Genomic DNA, 25,046 nt, shown 5'->3' with positions numbered 1-25,046 from the left:
TTGGAATGTGGAGTACAAGAGGGTAGGGAGGTTAAGAAACAGCATGGCAGACGTATGAGGAAGGAAAAATGAATAAAACTATGCTAAATTCTGTTAGTCAATCATTTATTTTAAGTACATTATTATTTCATGATTCATTCTTGCCTGCTTTGGACCATTTTCTAGCAGAACCTGTGAAGACAAACTATTTGTTCCCAATGATTTTAAGGCTTGTGTTAAACAAACCTTACTCTTTCATATGCAGCACATTTAATGGTCCGTGTATCTTTTGGTCATTCGACTTTCCATTTAGAAACGGGTATTAAAAAACAAAAAAGAGTGGCTATTTGATTTTCGTTTTAAAATACAAAAATTACAATTGAAATACAACGCGTTTTTCTTTTTCATGGTCAAAAACGGATGAGTAAAATTTTACAAATGGTTTGATTTTCATTTTATATTTCGAATAACAAAAAAATAAAATCACCAGAAAACAGAAACGAAAAAAGGCCCGTTTTTTATATTCCGAGACCGGATGTGGTCATTTACATGACAAGAGCACAGGGGCGTCGCCAGAGAATTTTGATGGGAGGTGCTGAGGGGGAGTAATATACAGGCTATTTTTTTTTAATATGATAATAAAATAAAACTCGCTCACTCGATTTGGTAATATTCTCTAATTATTTAGGCTAGTCTGTATGAAAATGAAAATGGCGAGTCAGCGTCGGCATTCGGCAACTTCATCTTTTCAGCCGATAGTCACTCAGAAAGCACTTAATGAATAATTAAAATGTCTTTTCCCCTGACGCATTCATAATCAATTTGCTGGACTTTGAGGCAATTGCTTTATGCGCGAGCTTGAGGTGGAATAGGCTACTGCCAATATATTAAAGGATGGTTTAGTATATTATCATTAATCATTTTAATATAGGCTAACGTACGACTAGTTCACTAGAAATATCTTTAGTTGGGGGCAGGCCTACTTAGCACAAGTGCTCCATTTTTTAAATAAAATGCTATATAATGACATTACAAAAAGTGTGACAGCTGCAAATTACTTCGTTATTGCACTGCACGAATTAGGCCTATGCATGCATAAAGACTCAAATGTTCTTTAATTATTTATTTTGTTTATTTTTTTATTATCAGCTTATTTATATATAGGCTACAGCCTGCTGATCCCAGGAAAAAATCTGTAGGGGGTGCTATAGGGGTGATTTTGTCTTTCTTGGGGGTGCTGAAGCACCTGCTATAGGACCTCATGATTCAGAGGTAGGCTATATAATGTAAGGGAGTATGTGGGGTCAAGATATGGGGAACATATGCACATTTTCACAGATGCTTCAAAAGATCAAAAAACAGGTCATGTGGGTTCTGCATTCATAATTCCAAAATCAAAAGTATAAGAACAATAAGATATCGGATCGTTTATCAGTGTATACAGTAGAGATGTTTGCAATAATTATGGCAATAAAGTGGATTAGTGAAGTTAAAATATCCAAAGGCAATTATATATTCAGATTCTAGCTCAGTCCTAATAGGTCTGAATGAGCAGAAGTCAGAAACTAGACAAGACTTGGTAATAGAGATTATTCAAGAATTATATTCACTTAATCAAAATTATATAAAAGTAGAGTTTTTGGTTTTTGAGTGTTCCGGCTCATATTGGCTTAAGAGGAAATGAAAAGGCAGTTGTTTTAGCTAAAAAGGCCATAGAACGAAATTAAATCATTAATCAAAAATAACATTCTGAAAATATGGCAACATCAGTGGGATTCAGATATAAAAGGTAGACATTTCTTTCAAATTCAGCCAACAGTGAGTAAAGGAAGAGTGTCAGGTAGGAGTTGATCTGAAGAGATCATAATTACTAGATTAAGATTGGGGCATACAAGATTGAACAGAACTATGCTAAGCAAACGTCCAACAGGTCTATGTGAGGTATGTGGTGTTAATGAAACAGTAGTAATAATGCATTGTGGGAGATATATTGTTGAAATGAATGAATTAAAGAATGAACTAATGAATAAGAGCACTTTACGATAATACATTTATTAAATCCAGGTAGAAATATAATGCCAATAATGTTACATTTTTTTGGAAAGTACTGGTTTACAAGCGTATATAAGTGGTTTTATTTATTTATTTAGGAGCTGAACACGCAGCGCTGGATGAAACTCTATGAAGCATATATGTGGGTATAAGAATAAAGAGTGATTGTATTGGTAATTTGAGTAAGAAATCATAGGGAAAGTGTCAATGGTCCTTTTGTGCGATAGAAAACACTGTTATCTGGTACATCAAGAACATTTTAAGGGCAGGTAGACAAACACAGAGAATGACTGACTAGTTTTTCTAATTTTATTTTTTTATTTTTTAGAGTTCATCGAGGAGCCAGTCTTCACACAGTGTTGCCGAAGCATTATTGGCTGCAAAATGTGTGGAACAGTGGCAAGAGACCTCTGTGCACTGTGCAAAATGTAGAGGGAACACCACAGGCAACAACATATTTGAAATTAATGGTTTGTCAGAAGCATTTTCTGTTCTGAGATCTCTTTTTGAAGAGGAGTAGCATTTTGCACTTTTATACTCACAAATAGGCATGTTGTATTTGACTTTGTTTTATTGATTCAAAAACTGAGTTGTAATGTTAATTTATTTACATGTTTAGGCTGGTTGATGTGATTGGTATTCATTGTTCTTGTTACAAATTTACATTCTGTTCAAATAGAGCAATCTGCTTTTCACACATTGCGCTGAGTTGTGGTTATAAGACAGAGCAATGCCTGTTTGTACGGAGCCAAGTCATTGTTCACTGCTCTAGAGAACAAGTCTGAAATGTCTGAATATTGCTCAGCAAACTGATTCTCAACTCTAAGTTTGTCCTGTTCAGTTGAAAATGGATCAACTCCAAAAGTTGAATGTGTGGCCAGTGAGGATCCCAGCTGTTGGCTGTAAAGGTCTGCTGCATCAACTGAATGAGGCAGCAGCTCCTGTGGGATTTTTTTGGGACATCCACAGCCAGCCAAGTCATTTGGTACCCCTTTACCTGTAAAATAAATAACAGACTGTTGGTCTTAACTTATGAATGTTTATTGTGATTATTGTAATCTTTGCAACACTGTTTTATTTCACCTGGAATTCGGTGAGCATTCCATGACTCCACCAGCCCTGTAAGACCAATCTGGCACAACTGGCCAGTCAGGTTTGACACACAGTATCTCACAAGGCTGATGTTCAAGTATTTTCCTCTTGATCCACCAACTGCAGAAGAGCTGTCTTTAGTGGATAGTTGACACGACTGTTGACTTCAGGCCAGATTCGTTCAACTATATGATTCTGAATTTGCAACAAAGGTTCATCAGTCAGTCTGTTGTGGTGGTTAATGAAAAATATGTTATGACCCATTTGGGGAAAAATAATTATGCAGAATTCCCAGTAAATCTGTAAATGTATCAACCCAGCAGTCATTATGCACATTTACACATGGTCCTCTGCTTAAGGACAATTTTCCCAAATGGAATGTAACATTAAAAAAACAATGTAACTAGAATTTAAAGTACTGAATAAAGTCCAGTGTTGTTGTTTTTTTTTTCTTTCAGCAGTTGTTTAATTTTAAGATGTAAATAGATTTAAAAAAATCTGTTATTGGCCAAGGTTAATTTTGATTTTAATTTAATGGGATGTTTACCCTAAAATTCAGAAAGCATAGAAATGTAAAGACAGTTTATGTCATGTATGCAAGTAAACAGTATGCTGCTGAAGCAAACAATAATAGTAATAATAAAAGCAGGCATACAGGTAGTGTGCAGCTGAAGCATCCACAAAAACTTCTGAACTGTACCCTTGTGGATGAAGTCTGTAAATAAGGCCTTCTCTCCTGATTATGGCGATGAGATGTCAGCAGCTCCTGTATGAAGAGTGTCAAATAAAACTCCTTGCCATTATCTACTCGCACCTGGTCCCATATACCATATTCAAGTACTGCAGGCCTATTGGATGAAAAAGTCAATTTTAATAAACTTTTTAAACGTAACTGTTCCAAATCAGTTATTTTCTGTATAATATGGTTCATAACAATGTAGGTGTTCAACAGTTTAGTCACATTCTTAGCCGTGTGTATGCAATCCCTGCATACACCAGTGTCCACAACAAGACATAGGCTGTTACCTGAAAACATCTTCATATATGGCAAGGTTGTTTTTTATAGGCATTGTAGAATGAGCAACAACCTTTTTGCTGAAGCCATCAATGGCTAAAACATGGGTGACCCCAAACATACTATAGCCAGTTTTTCGTTTTGGTCCATATGGATCTTATGGCCCATGTAACCAGCTTGATATGGTATGGGGTTGAGATTGCGGGCACCCTGAAAAAAAAAATAGATAAACAATGTACTGAAATTTCATATACAAAATCCAATTAGTCCTTTATACACTGCATCGGTTGCAGGTTTTATAAATGTAACGATGCCTATTTGTGTTGTCCCTGTCAAATAAATTAAAATAAATAATTATAATGAATAAATAAAATAAAAATTAGGGTATTTGGTTTGATTATACTATACAATTGTGTAAGGTTTTTTTTTATCTTAGACAAGCTAAGTATCTGCAGCTAAACAACCATATAAAAATACACATTAGCTCATAGTTAAACATAAATTGGAATTTTGATAATGTAAAATATTAATGTTGAGACAGTACATACCTGATGTCTTGCTTCATGGTAAGACTGATGCATAGTTCTACGCACTGTTCCAATTCGAGTCTCTGCAGCATGCACTCCTTTCATGGCGAGATACCCCTTTATCATCCTTCTTCCATATGTAGGTCCCATCTAGATTATAACAAATTAACATGATTTCCAGTTTCCAAAATCATACCAGCTGATATATGTTTATCATGCCATTAGACAGTGCAGCATGTGTATGTCTGTGTTAAGGGATTTGTCAGTGTTGTAAGGATTATGTTGACAGCGATTACTTACAAATAATGGTAGGCTGAGGCTATTTAGTGTGATCTATTTACTATTTGTAATAAGCGGGCATAAAAGATGCCAGTTGAAGACCCTTTGGGGATGCAGGACATATGTGTGTGCATATAGGCCTACATGTTAGTTCTCACACACACACACACACACACACACACTAAAAACGGGGAGATATAGCAAGTACATACCTCGGTTATAGCTTTTGCCACCTCTAACTCCAAATGCGTGTCGGGGAGTCCCATCAAACTTAAGCCATTTTCAGCGCAAAATCTCCTCACTTTTCTTGCAGAACATCCTCTTGCTCCCCCACTTTCGTGTGATATCCGCGCAGAGATTTCTGCAGATGACAGGCCTTGTTTTGCCATATCTAATATCATAACTGAGTACGGTTCCAAAGACATTTTAGTCTGGGCTAAAGCAACATTGGCACAATCTCAAATTTGGCGCTTTTGTCATGTAAATGACCACATCCGGTCTCGGAATATAAAAAATGGGCCTTTTTTCGTTTCTGTTTTCTGGTGATTTTATTTTTTTGTTATTCGAAATATAAAATGAAAATCAAACCATTTTTAAAATTTTACTCATCCGTTTTTGACCATGAAAAAGAAAAACGCATTGTATTTCAATTGTAATTTTTGTATTTTAAAACGAAAATCAAATAGCCACTCTTTTTTTGTTTTTTAATACCCGTTTCTGAATGGAAAGTCGAATGACCAAAAGTTACATGGACCCTAATCTGTACAGACACTAATTTAATGAAAAATGTCCAAAAGCACATTCTCAAAATTAGAACATCCTCTTTCCTGATGTCAATTTTTTTATTTCTAGACCTACATTTTTCTGAATGTGGTTTAAGTATATTCCTTTTATTCCAATGTCCCACTCCTTCTGCCACTTCTTTTTATTTTGCTATTATTTATACATTTACACTGCACTATAATATATATGATCAATATAATGTTGCACTGTTAAACTGTTTATCACATTCTGTTCCTTTCTGCATCGTGTCACTAAAGTGTCAACTAAATGCATAGGAAAGCACAAAGCCACTGAACCAGTATCAATACTAAATAAGCCCATAGTCTGTGCTTCCATAAAAACAGATCCAAAGCATATTATTTTTAATACACATCTTCACAGCACTCCTCCAGTACTTTTGGGTGATGATTGTCCAAGTGCCCAGTACCTCATCTTTAACAGTAGCATTCTGATTTCGAGCAGTATTTCACCCATTTCAACCTGTATTGCATTTATAGGAGATTAACTTATTCCTCCACAAAGTCCCCACCTTTAAAAATGTTTTAGCTGGCACAATAACCTCATGTTTTCAGCCAGTAGGCAGCTTCCCACAACATATTAAAGAGACTCATCTTTACCCTCCCACCTTTCTTATCATACTCCATACATCGTTGATTTCAATGCCCTCATCGATATTACTACTAATCTCTCTCCAATAGTTTCTCTTAGCCATACAAATTGCTCTCCTTACTATAGTCTGTGGTCTTTTATATGTAATAAGATCATTATAGTTAAATGACCTTCTTACTCTCTTTAATGCTTTACAACCCGAATTCCAAAAATGTTGGGACGTTTTATACATTTGAATAAAATGAATACTAAAAGACTTTCAAATCACATGAGCTGATATTTATTTACAATAGAACATAGATCAGGACAGGTATCTGAAATTATAACTGTTGTAATGTAATTTGACACGATGCACCTGAGATCAGGATAGGTATCTGAAGTTATAACAATATTAATGTAATTTGACACGAAACACCTGAGATCAGGACAGGTATCTGAAGTTATAACACTATTAATGTAATTTGACATGAAACACCTGAGATTAGGACAGGTATCTGAAATTATAACTGTGTTAATGTACTTTGACATGAAACACCTGAGATCAGGACAGGTGGTATCTGAAATTATAACTGTGTTAATGTAATTTGACATGAAACACCTGAGATCAGGACAGGTATCTGAAATTATAACTGTGTTAATGTAATTTGACATGAAACACTTGAGATCAGGACAGGTATCTGAAGTTATAACTGTGTTAATGTTATTTGACACAAATGTTTACATGTTTTCTCATATCTAACCCTATTCTTTACTTCGAGAAATGAGATTATCACTTGTGTCCAATGTTTTTATTTCCAGAGCCATTTTTCGTTGTTTACTATCATTACAAAACAGCATTAGTTTATAATACATTAATGTATTCCCTATTACTTCTTTTAGTGAGCTTTACTACTAACAAATTCGGTATCAAGCTTCAACAATACCTTGTACTCCACTTTTCTCTTTTTACCTTCTTCTCTGTCTGTTTCTGAAGTCTGTCCCCAACTTTTGTTTCTTTTCAAACTTACTATGATAGTCCATTAATTTCTGGCATTGCCTCCAATATCCACCCCAATCATTTCTTCTTCCATTTCCGGATTGCTTCAAGAACCTACGCAACTTCCTACCATCTTTGCTCTAGTCACATTTCAGCTGCCATGAACTGCCCCAAGAAATCAGAATAAACTTCCACTTCTAATTTATACCCCCAAAGCCCCCATTTTCTGAGCAAACAGTATTTGTTAGGCTATATTTCTGTAAAAAATAAAAAACAACAACCATGACAAAGTTTTCACTGTTATTCAAGAAAAACACCACATTTCATCTTTCCATATACAATGATCTACATGTACAGTATAATGATTTTAGGTTTAGTGCCCATACAGACTATGTATTAGATTAGAGATTTGACTGCTTTATTGAGAAGATTTGGCCAAACAAAATTGTTTTAGTATAATTTTGCCAGCAAATTAATTACTTCCCAGATTTAATATTTCATATTGATCAGATGAACAGTCTAGGACTAGTTTGTTGTTTTTTTTTTTGTTTTTTTTTTAATTAAAAGTGGCAGCTAATATTGTTAATGTTACTGATACTATTTATAATCATTGCACATTTGTTAAAGTTACTGTTAATTATGTTGGCTTTGTAGAAGCCAACATTCTGTTTTCCTATTTTAGCTTTTAAAATTTAATGCGGACTGTGGCTTTTGAGCCACATGCGCTAAATTCGTATATGTTGTAGACCCTGGTCTGAAGTTTGTTGCTATTACTTATTATTTATAAGCGATCTGAGTACCGGTACTTCAGGTACCACGTCTCAAAGTGGCCTTTTTTCCCATAGACTCCCATTATAAACTTTGGAGGTTTATAACTCGGCAAGCTTTCGAACTATCTACACCAAACTCGGCCAGCTCTTTTAGGGTGATACTCTGAACAAACTTTTAAATTGGTGTACCGACTAGCCTTTCGGTTGTGCCGCAGCCCCGCCCCCAAAATATGCAAAATCAAAAAAATTTTTACAACATGGACATGTGACATATCAAAACATTCACAACAATGAGGGGAACTTCCTCACGTGTATTCTGATGACGTCACGTGATGTCAGGTAATGTCACGTGAAAATAAAAAATTAGCTCAACATGAACATGTGACATATCAACCCAATGAGGGGAACTTCCTCAGGAGTATTCGGATGACGTCACATGCTCGTCTCCACTTGCCTCCAAATGTTTTGTCACCCTATCTTTCTGTCCACTTGCCTCCAAATGTAACACTGACCCTTATGTCCACTCGCCTCCAAAAAGCACCGGCCTTTGCGAATCCTTGCCTCGTCAAAGCCAACATCAAAGTTTGTCGAGACGAACTTTACAAATCTAGTTATTATTATAATTGCTTATTTGTAATCATACTGTTAATGAAAAAGCTACTATTATCAAGCAGTTGCACTCAATTTGCATGTTACTGTACTACTATGCACATGTCAGTATTCTACATATATATACATATGCATATTTCTAGTAGTATTTATTTCTATTCCTGCAGCTTAGTTTTATTTATTATGTTTGTGTTTACTGAATGTCATATGCAAATGTTTAGGAACCCCTGACACTCCAGGATTTTCATTTATAAATATTTGGGTGTTTGGATAAGCAATTTCATTTGGATCTATCAAATAACTGAAGGACACAGTAATATTTCAGTAGTGAAATGAAGTTTATTGGATTAACAGAAAATGTGCAATATGCATCAAAACAAAATTAGACAGGTGCATAAATTTGGGCACCCTTGCCATTTTGTTGATTTGAATACCTGTAACTACTAAGTGCTGATTAATTGGAACATGCAATTGGTTTGGTGAGCTCATTGTAATGACCGAGACAGCACCTGAGATGTGTACTTCACAAAAGAGGTTTACTGCATACTTTACTTAGCAACACTACATGCTCTCCGTTCATGAAACACAACCGCAATCAATGCCGGCAACGTTATCTCTTAAAGAGGCAGTACAACACTACATCCCTCCCTTTGTTTTAGAAGGAAAATGTCAAAACATGACAACATGACTAGACATGTTCATTATTGATAAGACTTGAGAGACCTGGGAATGCATTTTCTCGAAATTATGTTAATTTAAATCCTCAATAGAATTATAGTACACTCAGCATTGTAAACACATTAACTTACTGTGACTAGAAAACTTAGAACATATTAACTTTCTTTTTAATGCTAAACTGTTCCTCATAGTGCTTTAATCTTAGTTCATCAAGTGTAATCCATTAGCTTTCGGGGTCTTTTCCTATTCTCTCTTCTAGGATAACGTCGTTCTCGTTGCTACGGATTTTCAGGAACATTTGGAGGTCTTCTTTGTTCTTGAGGTCTGTCTCCATAATCAAATTCATCCATTTCATCATCAGAGAGATCACAGAGTGGTACATGTACTCTTTGTTTCAGGGTTTAAGGTGTGAGGTGTTTCTTGTAATGATGTGTTGTCCTCTTTGTGCTGTTATCATTGTGCCTTTTGTTTTTATCACTTTGTATGGTTTTGGATTATATGGTGTTTTGAGTTTTACTTTTGTCTTTTCCCGAATGAGTACAGAATCTCCTGTTGTGAGTTCAGATGTTGAAACTCTTTTCCTCTTGTCCGAGTATTGCTTCATCTTCTCCTTTTTGTGGCAATCAGCTTGCCTAAGTGCATCGTCGTGTACTGGGCTGTGCACTGTCGGTAATTTGATGTGCATAGGTCTTCCGAACAACAATTCGGCCGGGGATATTCCAGTGGTCTGATGGGGGGTTGCTCTGTAGTTCCTCAGAAACTTGTACAATTCTTGTTTCCAAGGTTTTCCTTCAGCAAAAGCTGTCGACATGGCTTTTTTTACCGTTCTCATGAATCTCTCAACTTCACCATTGGCTTGAGGCCAGTACGGAGTGATCTTGCGATGGTGTATACCTAGGTGTGTAGTGAAGTTAGCTAGTTCTTGGCTGAAGAAAGGAGGGCCATTATCAGATTTCATTACGTTAGGAATTCCTGCAATGGAGAAAACTTTGTCTAGCAATGGAATGAATTTGTTTGCTGATGTTGATGATGTTATCTCTACAAAAGGAAATCTGGAGTATTTGTCCAAGATAACTAAAAGATATTCACCTGATGGGAATGGACCGCAAAAATCCACAGAAACATTTTGCCATGGACCTTCAGGTAGTTCAGACATCTGAAGTGGTGAGTGTTTGATGTGCATTGAGGATGCTTGGCATGGTATACAGTTCGAAAGTAAATGCTCTGCCTGTTTGTCGATTCCCGGAAACCAAGCTTTTTCCCTGAGTAGTTCTTTAGCTTTCACTAGGCCTTGATGACCTTCGTGGGCAAGTTCAAGTGCTCTTTGCTGTAAGGTTTTTGGCATTACAATACGATTTCCTCTTAGATCTCAGGTCTGCCTGATCACGTTCTGAAGTGAAATTATCATTCAGTGTGTGCCACTAGCCGTTGTGCATAGTGTTGATAATACATTGAAGGTTGTCTTTTGCTGTTTCGGCTTTCACTTTCATGTCATGGCTTTTGGGACTGCATTGTCAGCAATGAATTTGATATGTATCTCAGTGTCAATGTCATCGGTGATTGTAGATTTGTGAAGTTTTTGTGGATGGCGGGACATATAGTCTGCCGGATTTGTTTTTCCTGCTTTGTAAACAACCTTGTATTTCTAGGGTTGTAATCTTAGTGCCCATCTCTCAATTCTTGCTGGGGGTTTTGACTTAGGGTTGTTGACGATCAACTCAAGAGGTTTGTGATCTGTGATCATGTTGAATTCCGCACCATAGAGATATAGATGGAAGTGTTCACAGTTCCAGACGATAGCAAGAGCTTCTCTCTCTGTCTGTGAGTATCTTTGTTCAACTGGGGTTAATGCTCTACTAGCATAAGCGACAACGTAGGTGTGATCTGTGGTTCTATCTCTCTGAGCTAGTATGCCTCCTAGACCAACGGGACTAGCATCGACAATGACGTTGGTTTCTCTGTCAGGATGGAAGTAACTCATTACAGGAGCAATCACCAGGTTGTGTTTGAGTGTTTTCAGTGCATCTCTTTGTTCTTTTCCCCATATCCACTTTGAGTTTTTCTTTGTGAGCTCTCTCAGAGGTTGAGTTGTTGATGAATAGTTAGGAATGAATCTCGCACTGTAGTTGGCCATACCTAGTAAACTTCTCATCTCACTTTGGTTTTGTGGGGGTGGCATGTCTGTGATCGCCTCAATTTTTTTGGGGTCAGGTGCGATACCTTTGTTGGAAAAGAGGTATCCGAAAAACTCAAGGGACGTTTTGTGAGTCACATTTGCCTTTGTTGATTGTTGATTTTCATGTAGCCGTTGGAAGACTGCTTTGAGGGATCTGTTGTGTGCGTCAGCTGTGGTACCATATACCAGAATGTCGTCACTGAAATTTCGAACTCCAGGGATGCCTTGTAGGACCTGTTGAATGGTGTTTTGGAAGACTTCAGCAGCTGATGAGATACCAAAAATGAGTCTTGTGTATCTTCGTAACCCAACATGTGTGGAAAATGTTGTGATGTATCTGGATTCAGGTGCTAATTCGAGTTGGTGATATTCTGAATTGAGATCCAGTTTGGAGAACATTACCACACCATTTAGGTCATGAATAATGTCATCAACGGTTGGTGAAATGTGTCTCTCTCTCAATACAGCTTGATTTGGTAATCTCATGTCAACACAAATTCGTATTTTCTCAGGGTTTTTTGGTTTTGGCATACATACTACATAGAATGTTGCCTCAGTGGTTTTTCCATGAGCTGAGATGTTTGTAGTTAGCTTTCCTAGTAATGGAAGTGGTTGTTGTTTACCATATGGCAGTATTTTCTTGTTGGTTGGTTGTAGTTTTGTTGACATTTTGATTTTGTCATGTGCGTTTTTGTCTAGCGGGTTGACTGTAGCACCTGTGTCTATTAATATATCTAGAGGTTGTTGGGCTATCCAGACTTTTGTCATTGGTTGTTTGACATTTGTAGGTTCTTGTGTGACATAGACATATTCATCATCTGTGCTTGAAGTTGTATCCGGCTCCAGTGTTTTTGTTGGTGGGCTGTTTTCACTTAGCTTTACTGCTCTCACCTTTTGCGAGATGTCTTGTCTTTGTCGTGGCTTTGTGTATCTTTTGTTGTCCCGCTCCATCCGTGGTCTGCTGAAACTATAACGAGCAAAGTGATTTGGTTTACCACATAATTTGCAAGACGCTCCTTTAGCTGGGCATGTTAACTCTCCTCCAGGATGCGGGAAAGGGCCACCACAGTTCCTGCATGTCATATGTGGTTTTCTCTGTGTTATTTTCTGTTGGTGGTTTGTATGTGCTCTCTTATTGAGGTTTGTTTTTGGTATTGCCGCAACACTTTCGAAGGTATTAGCCTGTGTGTCATTTCCAATTCCAGCCGCCTGCTGCTCTGAAGTTTCAAATGCTCTGGCAAAGTCTAGCAATTGTTTTAATGTGAGATTACTATCCCTCAATACTCTTCTTTGCAATTGAGATGATGTGCATGTGAGTATGATCTGAGATTTTATTTCTCTGTCTGTATTTGTAAATTCACAAGTCGTTGCAAGCTGTCTTAATCTTGTGTGAAATGCATCGATTGTCTCTCCTGGTTTTTGTTTAGCCTGTCTGAACACATACACTTCATACTCCATTATGGCTTGGGCTGAAATATTCAGTCAGAACTTGTGCTGCTTTATCATAATCATCACTGTCGCCATTTTCTGGAATTGTGTCGAAAATTGTGTCGAAACTTGTTCTCCTGCATAGTGCAGTAACATCGCTCTTTGCCTGGTCTTGTTCGTTACACCAGCAGCTGTTAGAAATGTTCCAAATCTCGATAACCATTTCTTCCATTTCACTGCAAGTGAGCCTTGATATGAGTCAATGTCAAATCTTGGAAAATGTGGCAATACAGCAGTAGCATCCATGTTTTATCGGATGGTGGTAGCTTTGTTGTTGAGCATGTTTTTAGCTTTAGCTTTTAGCGTTTATTCAGGCGTTGGCAAAGCGTGTGAAGCTGTATGAAATTTATACACGTGTGTGTGTGAAATCCACTTTATACTTTTCTGCGTTTTGGTTTAGTTTCTTTCTTGATCGTTTCTGTGTAGTTTTACTCACAAGATAAACGATGGTAACTTTTCTCCGTGCCGCGTTTCAGGCTTTCCCTGTTTTTTTTTTTTTGTGTGCCGGTCAGAGAAAGGACGCCGTTGTTTGAGCCCTCTCTTTGTGGTTTTGGTTGCTTTTCCGTGTCATTTTGCCTTTTACTCACTCGTCACCATTGTAATGACCGAGACAACACCTGAGATGTGTACTTCACAAAAGAGGTTTACTGCATACTTTACTTAGCAACACTACATGCTCTCCGTTCATGAAACACAACCGCAATCAATGCCGGGAACGTTATCTCTTAAAGAGGCAGTACAACACTATACTCATTAAGCCTTGAACTTCATAGACAGGTGCATCCAATCATCAGAAAAGGTATTTAGGTGGCCAATTGCAAGTCGTTGTTCTCTTTGACTCTCCTCTGAAGAGTGGCAACATGGAGGCCTCAAAACAACTCTCAAATGATCTGAAACAAAGATTGTTCAACATTATGGTTTGGGGAAGGCTACAAAAAGTTATCGCAGAGATATAAGCTGTCAGTGTCCACTGTGAAGAACATAGTGAGGAAATGAAAGACCATAGGCACGGTTCTTGTTAAGGCCACGTAAAATATTGGAGAGGCAAAGGAGAAGGATGGAGAGAATGGTCCACCTCCGAAGAACCTGAACTTGCTGCAGATGGTGTCATTGTGCACCGTTCAACAATTCAGCACACTTTGCACAAGGTGAAGCTGTACGGGAGAGTGATGCGAAAGAAGCCTTTTCTGCACACACACGACACAAACTGAGTCGCTTGAGTTATGCAAACGCACGTTTGGACAAGCCAGCTTCATTTTGGAATAAGGTGCTGTGGAGTGATGAAACAAAGATTGAGTTATTTGGTCATAACAAGGGGCGTAATGCATTGCGGCAAAAGAACACAGCATTCCAAGAAAAAGCGACTTACATTTTTATCTCTTTTTTTTTTTTTTATGCAACTGAGCAATTGAGGGTTAAGGTCCTTGCTCAGGGACCCAGCAGTGGCATCCCACTAGGATGTAGGAATCGAAGTCACAACCTTCTGATTGGTAGCCCAACACCTTAACCACTAGGCTACCACATCCCTGGTATTCCCAGATTCCACTCAACATCAGCAGATTCTTGAGAATAATGTTGAGGAATCAGTCACAAAGTTGAAGTTACGCCAGGGCTGGATATTTCAACAAGACAACGACCCAAAACACTGCTCAAAATCTACTCGGGCATTTATGCAGAGGAACAAGTACAATGTTCTGGAATGGCCATCCCAGTCCCCAGACCTTAGTATCATTGAACATCTGTGGGGTGATTTGAAGTGGGCTGTCCATGCTCGGCAACCATCAATCCTAACTGAACTGGAGATGTTTTGTAAGGAGGAATGGTCTAAAATACATTCATTCAGAATCCAGACATCCATTACAGGCTATAGGGAGCATCTAGAGGCTGTTATTTCTGCTAAAGGAGACTCTACTAAATATTGATTTTTCTTTTGGGGTGCCCAAATTTATGCACCTGTCTAATTTCGTTTTGATGCATATTGCACATTTTCTGTTAATCCAATAAGCCTCATTTCACTACTGAAATATTACTGTGTCCTTCAGTTATTTGATAGATCAAAATGAAATTGCTGATCCAAACACCCAAATATTTATAAATGACAATCATGGAAATTGTCAGGGGTTCCTAAACTTTTGCATACGACTGTATGTGTGTTGCACGTGTCTTGGCATTCACTGTGGATATCAAAGAAAGAATTTCAGGAATTTTTGCTATGCAATCACTGATTCAATTCAATTCAAGTTTATTTGTATAGCGCTTTTTACAATTGACATTGTCTCAAAGCAGCTTTACAGAACATAAACATAGAACAAAAGGTTAATATAAAGAATAATATAAAGATTAATATAATACAAAATTCAAAATTAATATTATATATATTTAATTCACAATGTGTATGTATTTATCCCCTATGAACAAGTCTAAGGTGACTCAGGAAGCAGTGGCAAGGAAAAACTCCCTTAGATGGTAAGGAAGAAACCTTGAGAGGAACCAGACTCAAAGGGGAACCCATCCTCATATGGGTGACTGTGATTACATTTACATTTACATTTACAGCATTTGGCAGACGCCCTTATCCAGAGCGACGTACATAAGTGCTTAAATCTCTAACATTGAATACATTAATGCTGGATCACTAAGTTACATACTTAAGATACCATGAGTTTAAAACATTTGTTCAAAGTTACAATGAAAGTGTCAAAGGTGTTTTTTTTTTTTTTTTTTTTTTTTTTAAATGCAAAAGATAATGAAAGAAGTGCTAGTTGAAGTGTTTCCTGAATAAGTAGGTCTTCAACCGCCGCTTGAAAATAGCCAGTGACTCAGCTGTCCGGACCTCTAGGGGAAGTTCGTTCCACCACCTTGGTGCCAGTACAGAGAAGAGTCTTGTAGTATACTTGCCTCTTACCCTGAGAGATGGTGGAACCAGTCGAGCAGTGCTGGTAGATCGGAGGGTGCGGGGTGCAGTGCGAGGAGTGATGAGGGCTTTGAGGTAAGAGGGAGCTGGTCCATTTTTGGCTTTGTAGGCCAGCATCAGTGTTTTGAATCTGATGCGTGCAGCTACCGGAAGCCAGTGGAGGGATCGCAGCAGCGGGGTGGTATGAGAGAACTTTGGCAGGTTGAAAACAAGCCGGGCAGCTGCATTTTGGATCATTTGCAGAGGACGGATTGCGTTCATAGGTAGACCTGCCAGCAGTGCATTGCAGTAATCCAGTCTAGAAATGACAAGAGACTGAACAAGTACCTGAGCAGCCTGTGTGGACAGAAATGGTCGAATCCTTCTAATGTTGTAGAGAAGAAACCGACATGAGCGAGTCACATTAGCAACATGAGAGGAAAAGGACAGTTGATTGTCCATGGTTACCCCAAGGTTGCGAGCTGTGGCTGAAGGGGAGATCAGATCGTTGTGCAAGGATATAGCAAGATCATGACCTGGGGATGAATCACCTGGGATGAAGAGCAGCTCAGTTTTGCTAGGATTAAGCTTTAACTGATGAGCAGTCATCCATGATGAAATTTCTGCCAGACATGCAGAGATCCGGTCAGAAGCTGTGGCATCTGCGGGTGGGAAAGAGAAGATAAGTTGTGTATCATCAGCATAGCAGTGGTAAGAGAACCCATGTGAGGAAATAACTTCACCAAGAGAGTGAGTATACAGGGAGAAAAGAAGAGGACCAAGTACTGAGCCTTGTGGGACGCCAGTGGAGAGTCTGCGTGGAGCAGATGTCACTCCCCTCCATGTTACCTGATATGAGCGTCCTTCCAGGTAGGAAGCGAACCATTCCCAAGCTGATCCGCATATCCCAAGACTCCTGAGGGTGGCTAAGAGAGTCTTATGGTTGACCGTATCAAACGCTGCTGAAAGGTCAAGGAGGATAAGGACAGATGAGAGATTGGCTGATCTAGCAGCATGTAGTTTCTCAGAGACATCTAAAAGGGCTGTCTCTGTGGAATGAGCTGCTTTAAAGCCAGACTGGTTGGGGTCTTGGAGGTTGTTCTGTGAGAGATAGACAGACAGTTGATTAAAGACAATGCGTTCAAGAATTTTTGAAAGAAACGAGAGAAGTGATACCGGTCTGTAGTTACTGATGTCTGATGGATCCAGAGCAGGTTTCTTCAGGATGGGAATAACCCTTGCTCTCTTGAAGGTAGTTGGTACCTGACCAGATGCTATGGATCTATTGGTGATAGTTGTAATGAAGGGCAGAAGGTCTTGCGAGATGGTCTGCAGCAAAGTGGAAGGGAGTGGATCCAATGGGCAGGTGGTAGGATTGCAAGACTGGATGAGTTTTAGAATCTCTTCTGCTGTTACAGTTGAGAAATGTGACAACAAAGGTGTAGGGGAGTCCATACTCTGAGATGTAAGTGCAGTCGGGGCTGAAGTGAAGGTCCGGCAGATTTCCTCAATCTTCTCCTGGTAGAAAGAAGCAAAGTCTTCTGCAGTCAGGGAGGATGAAGAAGGTGGAGCCGGGGGGTTGAGCAGAGAAGAGATGATGTTGTGGAATTTCCGAGGGTCATGTGAGGAAGCTTCAAGCTTTTCCTTGTAGAAGGAAGTCTTGGCAGAAGTCACATCTGAGGAGAACTTGGTCATGAGTGTTCGGTAAGAATCAAGATCTGCATGAAGTTGTGATTTCTTCCACTTTCTCTCTGATGATCTTAGCTCTCTTCGATTGTTGCGCAGCACATCTGAAAGCCAAGGAGCAGAACAAGAAGTTTTCTTGGGTTTAGTGGACATAGGGCAGAGGAAGTCCATAGTTGAGGAAAGAGATGAGAGGAAAGTATCTGTGGCCGAGTCCAAGGGCAGTGAGGAAAAAGACTCAGGATCAGGAAGGGAAGAAAGAGTGCCAGAAGCTACAGAAGAAGGGGAGACAGAGTAAAGGTTGCGGCGGGTTAGAGCGAGGGGGTGAGAGGTAGTTTTAGGTAGGGTAGGGAGAGTGATGGTAAAGGATACCAGGTGATGATCAGAGACGTGTAGTGGGGTAGCAGTCACGTCTGTAGCTGGAGAAGGACGGGTGAAAACCAGGTCCAGCACATTGCCTCCTTTGTGTGTGGGGATGTAGCTGTTGAGTGTGAGTGTGAATGAGTCAAGAAGAGACAGGAGGGAAGAAGAATGTAGCTTGTCAGAGGGGAGGTTGAAGTCACCAAGCACTGTCAGGGGGGAGCTATCAGAAGGGAAAGCACTAAGCAGTGTGTCCATTTCTTCCAAGAAGTCACCTAGGGGACCAGGAGGGCGGTAAACAACAATGATAACAAGGTTAATTGGAGAGGTAACTGAAATGGCATGGAATTCAAAAGAGGAGATGGTTAAATGAGACAAGAGGAGAGGTGTAAAGCACCATTTCTTTGACAGCAATAAACCTGTACCACCACCCCTGCCTGTTTCTCGTGGTGAGTGAGAGAAAGCATAGGCAGAGGATAAAGCAGCTGGTGTAGCAGTGTTCTGTGGGGATATCCAGGTCTCTGTTAGCGCAAGAAAATCAAAGGAGTAATGGGAAGTTAAAGCAGAGATAAAATCAGCTTTTTTCACAGCAGACTGGCAATTCCAGAGCCCACCTACCACCACTGTTTGAGACTTACACAACAGAGGAGGGTAGATGAGGTTACTGGGATTGTGACCTCTGCTCTGTGGACGAGAGTGTCTGCGAGTGTAGGAATTGAGTACAGAGATGGGTTTAAGGCACATATTTGCAGTCAAGAGTGAGAATTAAGGTATGGTAGAATATAGCAAAATAGTATTAGACACAAAGTTTACAATGAGAGAGAGAGAGAGAGAGAGAGAGAGATACTTACAAACCGCTACAGACGCTAGCGTCTGTAGCGGAGAACCTTCAATTTAAATAGGTAAGCCCTGCCCCCAATTCACACCTTAAGGTAGACTGAAACTACTCCTGATTAATCAGCTGAGAGAACAACAAGGACCAACACTATAAAAATCAACAATGGTATAGAATATAACAATTCAAATCACACTACTCTAGAACAAAGTGAGTTAAGCAGATAGTATACAAAAGTCAGGAACCTACTTTACCAGAAGACAATATATTCAAATGAAGAGAGTTAAAGCACACTGATTATAAATATACAGTCTAACAAATGTTGTATTGATGCAAAAGATCACATGGAGTTCACATCTCCTCTTTAGGAGAGGACATCTCTTCTCTTTTTTGCAGAGTCTAACTGGAGCTGGTAGATCTCTAGATACCTAAGGATTCTCACAGAGTCGGCCTCATCTCAGTGGAGGTCCAAAATCTTCATTGCACGGAAGACGATCTGAGCTGGTACAATTTCTGGATGCCTCTGTATGGGTAGAAAGACAGAAGCAGTGGAGAGGGATTATCATATCTGCTGTTCATAATATTTGCAAGTCTGATGTAATAGTGCACAATATTATGGGATGTATTATGTGTACAGTTTTTAATCTACATTTAAACTGGGAAAGCGTGTCTGAGCTCCGAACACTATCAGGAAGACTATTCCAAAGTTTGGGAGCTAAATAAGAAAATGCTCTACCACCTTTAGTAGACTTAGATATTCTGGGAACTACCAGAAGTCCTGAGTTTTGTGATCTCAGAGAGCATGAAGGATTGTAAGGATTGTAACGTGTTAGAAGACTAGTTAGATACATGGGAGCTAAACCATTAAGAGCCTTGTATGTAAGTAGCAGCAGCTTGTAATCAATTCTAAACTTAACAGGTAGCCAATGTAGTGATGATAAAATTGGGGTTATATGATCATACTTTCTTGTCCTAGTGAGCACTCTGGCAGCTGCATTTTGTACTAACTGTAGCCTATTTATTAAAGATGCAGGACAACCACCTAGTAATGCATTACATTAGTCTAGTCTAGAGGTCATGAATGCATGAACTAGCTTCTCAGCATCAGATACAGACAGGATGTTTCTCAGCTTGGCAATATTTCTAAGGTGGAAGAAGGCTGTTTTTGTAATATGAGCAATATGATTTTCAAAAGACCAATATAACACCCAGGTCTTTCACTGTAGAGCTACTAGTAATACATCCCTCTAAATTGAAGTTGAATTGTGAGAGTTTCTGTGTACTGGTTTTTGGACCGATAAGTAGTATTTCTGCCTTATCGGAGTTTAACAACAGAAAATTACAGCTCATCCAATCTTTTATCTCTCTAACGCACTTGGTTAATTTGGAAATGTAGCTATTTAATCTGGTTTTGATGAGATATATAACTGTATCGTCAGCATAACAGTGGAAATTAATCCCATGTCTTCTAATAATGTTCCCTAATGGAAGCATGTATATCGAGAAAAGCAGAGGTCCTAGGACTGATCCTTGAGGGACCCCATAATGAACTGGCAATTCAAAAACTGGAGAATTCACCATTTAGTTCTATAAAATGGTATAGATCAGACAGGTAGGATCTAAACCAACTTAAAGCCTGTCCATGAATACCTGTGTAATTTTGTAAGTGATCTAGGAGAATGTGCTATGATGGGGCCTGAAACCTGACTGAAACTCTTCAAAGATATTGTTCTTCTGTAAGAAGGATCACAGTTGAACAGACACAACCTTTTCTAGACATAAACGGAAGATGTGAAATACAGTAGGTCTGTAATTTGATAGTTCATTAGGATCTAATCACAAGGTGCTCTCATACGTATGTTGAACATCAACTATTTTGTCCCTGATGCTTTCAATTTTATCAGTGAAGAATCACAATGAGTTTTTCACTACTGAACTGTGATGGAATAGTGTGTTTAGATTTGGTGTTTTGTTAATCTAGCCACTGTGCTAAATAAAAACCTTGGATTGTTCTGGTTATTTTCTATAAGTTTGCTCAGGTGCTCAGCCCTAGCAGTTTTTAGAGCCTGTCTATAGCTGGACATTCTGTCCTTATATGCAATTTTAAAAACCTCTAATTTAGTTTTTCTCCACAGTGCAGGTGTTTTGTCTCTAACTTTTTTTAATTGGACGGGGGCAATAGTGTCTAATGTGCTAGTGAATATAGCGCCTGTGCTGTTGGTCATTACATCTAGATCGTTTGTGTTTAATGGTACAGTAAGAAGTTCAGACAAATCAGGCAGGTTATTTGTGAATCTGTCCTTAGTGGTCAGAATAATAGTTCTACTGAGTTGATAACGTGGTGAGACACAGTTAGTCTGCTCTACAGGCAGTGTGTACATTATGAGGTAATGGTCTGTGATATCATCACTTTGAGGTATGATATCTACTGTATATCAGTGACATCTATTCCGTGTGACATTATTAAATCTAGTGTATGATTAAGACGATGAGTTGCTCTAGTGATATTTTGTTTAAGCCCAAATGAGTTGAGTAGGTCCATAAATGTGATTCCTAAAGCATAGTTTGCATTGTCAACGTGAATGTTAAAGTCTCCTACAATTAATGCTTTATCAAAATCAACCAATAAGTCTGAAATAAAATTCTCTAAGAAAATCAGTCTAGGGCCCTGGGGGTCTATACACGGTCGCTAGAGCAAGAGACATCAGGGATTTTTTCGTGTGCATGTACAAGTGTGCAACGTTAAGAAGAAGCACTTCAAAGGAACTAAATCTATACCATGTTCTCTGAGTAATAGTAAGGAAATCATTAAAGATAGTGGCAACACCACCTCCACGACCAGTCTGACGAGGCTCATGCTTATAGATATAACCTGACGTGGTAGACTCATTTAGACCAATGTAATCATTTGGTTTAATCCAAGTTTCAGCTAGGCAGAGTGCAGCAAGTTATTTTCTGAGATGATTTCATTTAAAATAAGTGCTTTGGGTGCAAGTGATCTAATGTTCAGAAGCCCAAACTTTAGTAACTGTTTTTGTTTGTTTCTTTGGCATTTCTCTGGTCTAATTACAGTAAGATTATTTCTCATAATAAGTTAAGTTCTCATGCATTCACTTTTTGATCTCACTACTATTGTACACAATTGTTGATACTATATTGTTGGTATATGCTTAGTTATCTTAGGTAATTAATCAAGAGTAGTTTTAGTCTCCCTTAAGGTGTGAACTGTGGGCAGGGCTTACTAAATTACAGTTGTGTGAAAAAGGTGTTGCCCCTGATTCTTTAGTTTTTTGCATGTTTGTCATACTTTTGTTTCAGATCATCAAACAAATTAAAATAGAAAAAGATACTGTAACAAGTAAACACAACACGCAGCTTTTAAATTAAGGTTTTTATTATTTAGCGGAAAAAATATCCAGACCTACATGTCCCTGTGTGAAAAAGTGCTTGCCCCTAAGCCAATCAAGCATTTGTGATAACTTGCAATGAGTGTTACAGTGCTGTGGAGGAATTTTGGTATACTCATCTTTGCAAAATTGTTGTAGTTCAGCCACATTGGAGGGTTTTTGAGCATGAACCACCTTTTTAAGATCATGCCACAGCATCTCAATAGGATTCAGGTCAGGACTTTGACCAGGCCACTCCAAGTGTCCATTTTGTTTTTCTTCAGCCATTCAGAGGTGGACTTGCTGGTATGTTTTGGATCATTGTTCTGCTGCTGAACCAAAGTTTAGCTTGAGGTCACGAACAGATGGCCACTCATTGTCCTTCAGGAATTTTTGGTAGACAGCAGAATTCATTGTTCCATTTATCAAAGCAAGTCTTCCAGGTCTTGAAGCAGCAAAACAGCCCCAGACCATCACACTACCACCACCATATTTTACTATTGGTATGATGATCTTTTTCTGAAATGCGGTGTTACTTTTATGGTAGATGTAATGGGACACACACCTTCCAAAAAGTTTAACTTTTGTCTCGTCAGTCCACAGAGTATTTCTGGCACTAAAAGAGACCTGGATATCCCCACTGAACACCGATAATGTATCGGTTGTTTTGCTCTATCCTTTGCCTATTCTTTCTCTCACTCACCAGGAGAAACAGGTAGGGGTGGTAGTACATGTCTGCTGTTGTTATGGAGATGGTGTTTCATGCCTCTCCCCTTGTCTCATCCAATGTCCTAGATTTGTTTTTTACCTGTCCTACAACAGCTAAACACATGACTGCTACACCATTTCATATCTCTGATCATCACTTGGTATCCTTCACTATCACTTGCCATATCCAACTAAAACCAACTATTTAAATACTATATCTAAAACCAACTTCCAGTACCCCTCTCGTACCTGTTGAAACCTCCACTCTATCTCACTTTCCTCTGTAGCTTCCTGCTCTTTCATCTCTTCCTGACCCTGGCTCCTTTTCCGTCTTACCCACAAAGACTTTGCTCTTCAATCTTCCCCACTTCTATCATGACTATGCCTAAATTACACCACCAGGATTACCCTAGTCTTTAATTGTCACATCTCTCAACCTTAGCAGCAGAAGAGATTCTTGATGAGAAGCCATCAAGCCTTGCAGTCGTGCCACCTGCCCATTGGATCCATTCCCTGCAAATCATCTCTCAAGACCTCTTGCCTTTCATAACCACAATCATCAATGGATCCATGGCATCTGGTTATGTACCAACTACCTTCAAGAGAGCAAGAGTTATTCCAATCCTGAAGAAACTGTTGTGAAAAATCCTTGAACCTTAGGAGAATACACATAACATTATAATATTATTATAATTATTATTATTACATATATATATTATTATTATTATTATAAGACGTGGTGTAATGATTAATTGAAGATAATATATATATGAGATATATATATCTATAAGAACCACATTGGAGTCAGAGGGAATGGTTATAGGTTTATTGGTTATTATAAACATTCTCAGTAATCGGAGGGCGAAGTAGGGGAATAGTCTGGGGATCCAGGGCCATAATCAGAGGGAGAAGAAGGAATGTAATCTGGGGTTCCAGGGCCGGAATCAGAGGGAGGAGATGCCAAGGCAGGACTGAGAGGACGGATATAGGCATGAGGCACTGGAGGAGGAGGAGAAGCGGGAGTCCCGAGCTCAGGGTTGCAAAGCTCAACATGAGGACAGCCATCAGTTTGGGTTCTCTGATCCACGAGGTTAGGCAGAGGGGTTTGAGTCGAGGACGTGCTAGTAAGAGGCCCTCTCACAATATGGAACAGCAGATGAGGATGCTTGGGGAGGTCAGGAGAACAGAGCTGTTCCAGACACGTAACGGGCTCATGGGTAATATGAAGTAGCTGGAAGCGGCGATAGCTTTCCATGACATCAGCGGCCATTGGCCTTGGGGAGAGAGATGGACGAGGATGGTGAGGTGTGGACATGATGGGGCAACCAGGATGAGCTGGCTGATGTGAAGGGATCTGAAGGGAGATAAGAGGAGATAGAGGAACGGGAGCTTGAGATAAGTGTAAACAAGCCCAGCCTGACCAAGGACAGGCTGAGATCATAGCATGAGATCATAGTATGAGATCATATCAAAATTCAAGCAGTTAACAGATTAGAGGAGTCAGCAAAGAACTCCATTGTTTTTGTACACAAGTAACATTATAGTAGCAATAGCTTAATAATAATGACAACAGTATAGCAGTAAGAGTTTAGCAGGAGTTTAGCAATAGTGACAATATAAGATGACAAATAGATAAGAGCTTTCTTGTATGAGAAATAATTTAGATAAGAGCTTTCTTTTAACATAATAACTTTTGACATAAATCAGACTCATAGAGTGACTTATAATTATTAAAAATTATGTATAGTAGAAAATAGCAAAGGAGAAACTTACCCATTGTAGTTGAATGAAGGATTAAATCTTCCGGACGTCTGGCAAGGAAAAAACTGAGAGGCAAATGTAACTTTGACCAGGGAGTGAAGCTCTTTTTGAGCACACTTTTTTAATAACAAAAATTGTTGTTTAGGCATAATTGTTATGGCGAATGAAGAAGACCCAGGGTCACAGGCCTGGGCTCCCGGGCCTGGGTCCCGGGGAACTAAGAGGAGGAAAATCCATAAATGGGCATATGGGCAAAAGGTGAAGGAAAAACAAGGGGACTGCAAGGAACAGGACGTTACAAAAACATATGAGATGATTCCGGTAAATAAGATGACATAATGAAAAGGTGATATGAAAACCGGTCTGTGAGGGGGGGGACCGATAAGG

At 39.0% G+C, this 25,046-nt stretch overlaps 1 protein-coding gene and 1 pseudogene across 2 annotated transcripts in view; one reads left to right on the top strand and one right to left on the bottom strand.

The window, feature by feature from the left end:
• Nucleotides 1-25,046, top strand: part of hdac3 (histone deacetylase 3) — a 448,843-nt gene that overhangs the window by 82,237 nt on the left and 341,560 nt on the right. The gene's annotated exons all lie outside the window — the stretch shown is intronic.
• Nucleotides 2,617-5,652, bottom strand: LOC132855911 (uncharacterized; annotated as a pseudogene).

The sequence above is a fragment of the Tachysurus vachellii genome, chromosome 13 (assembly GCF_030014155.1).
Source record: "Tachysurus vachellii isolate PV-2020 chromosome 13, HZAU_Pvac_v1, whole genome shotgun sequence".
NCBI classification, from domain to species: domain Eukaryota; kingdom Metazoa; phylum Chordata; class Actinopteri; order Siluriformes; family Bagridae; genus Tachysurus; species Tachysurus vachellii.
The sequence above is the reverse complement of the archived record's forward strand: the minus strand, read 5'-3'. Positions and strand labels throughout refer to the sequence as shown.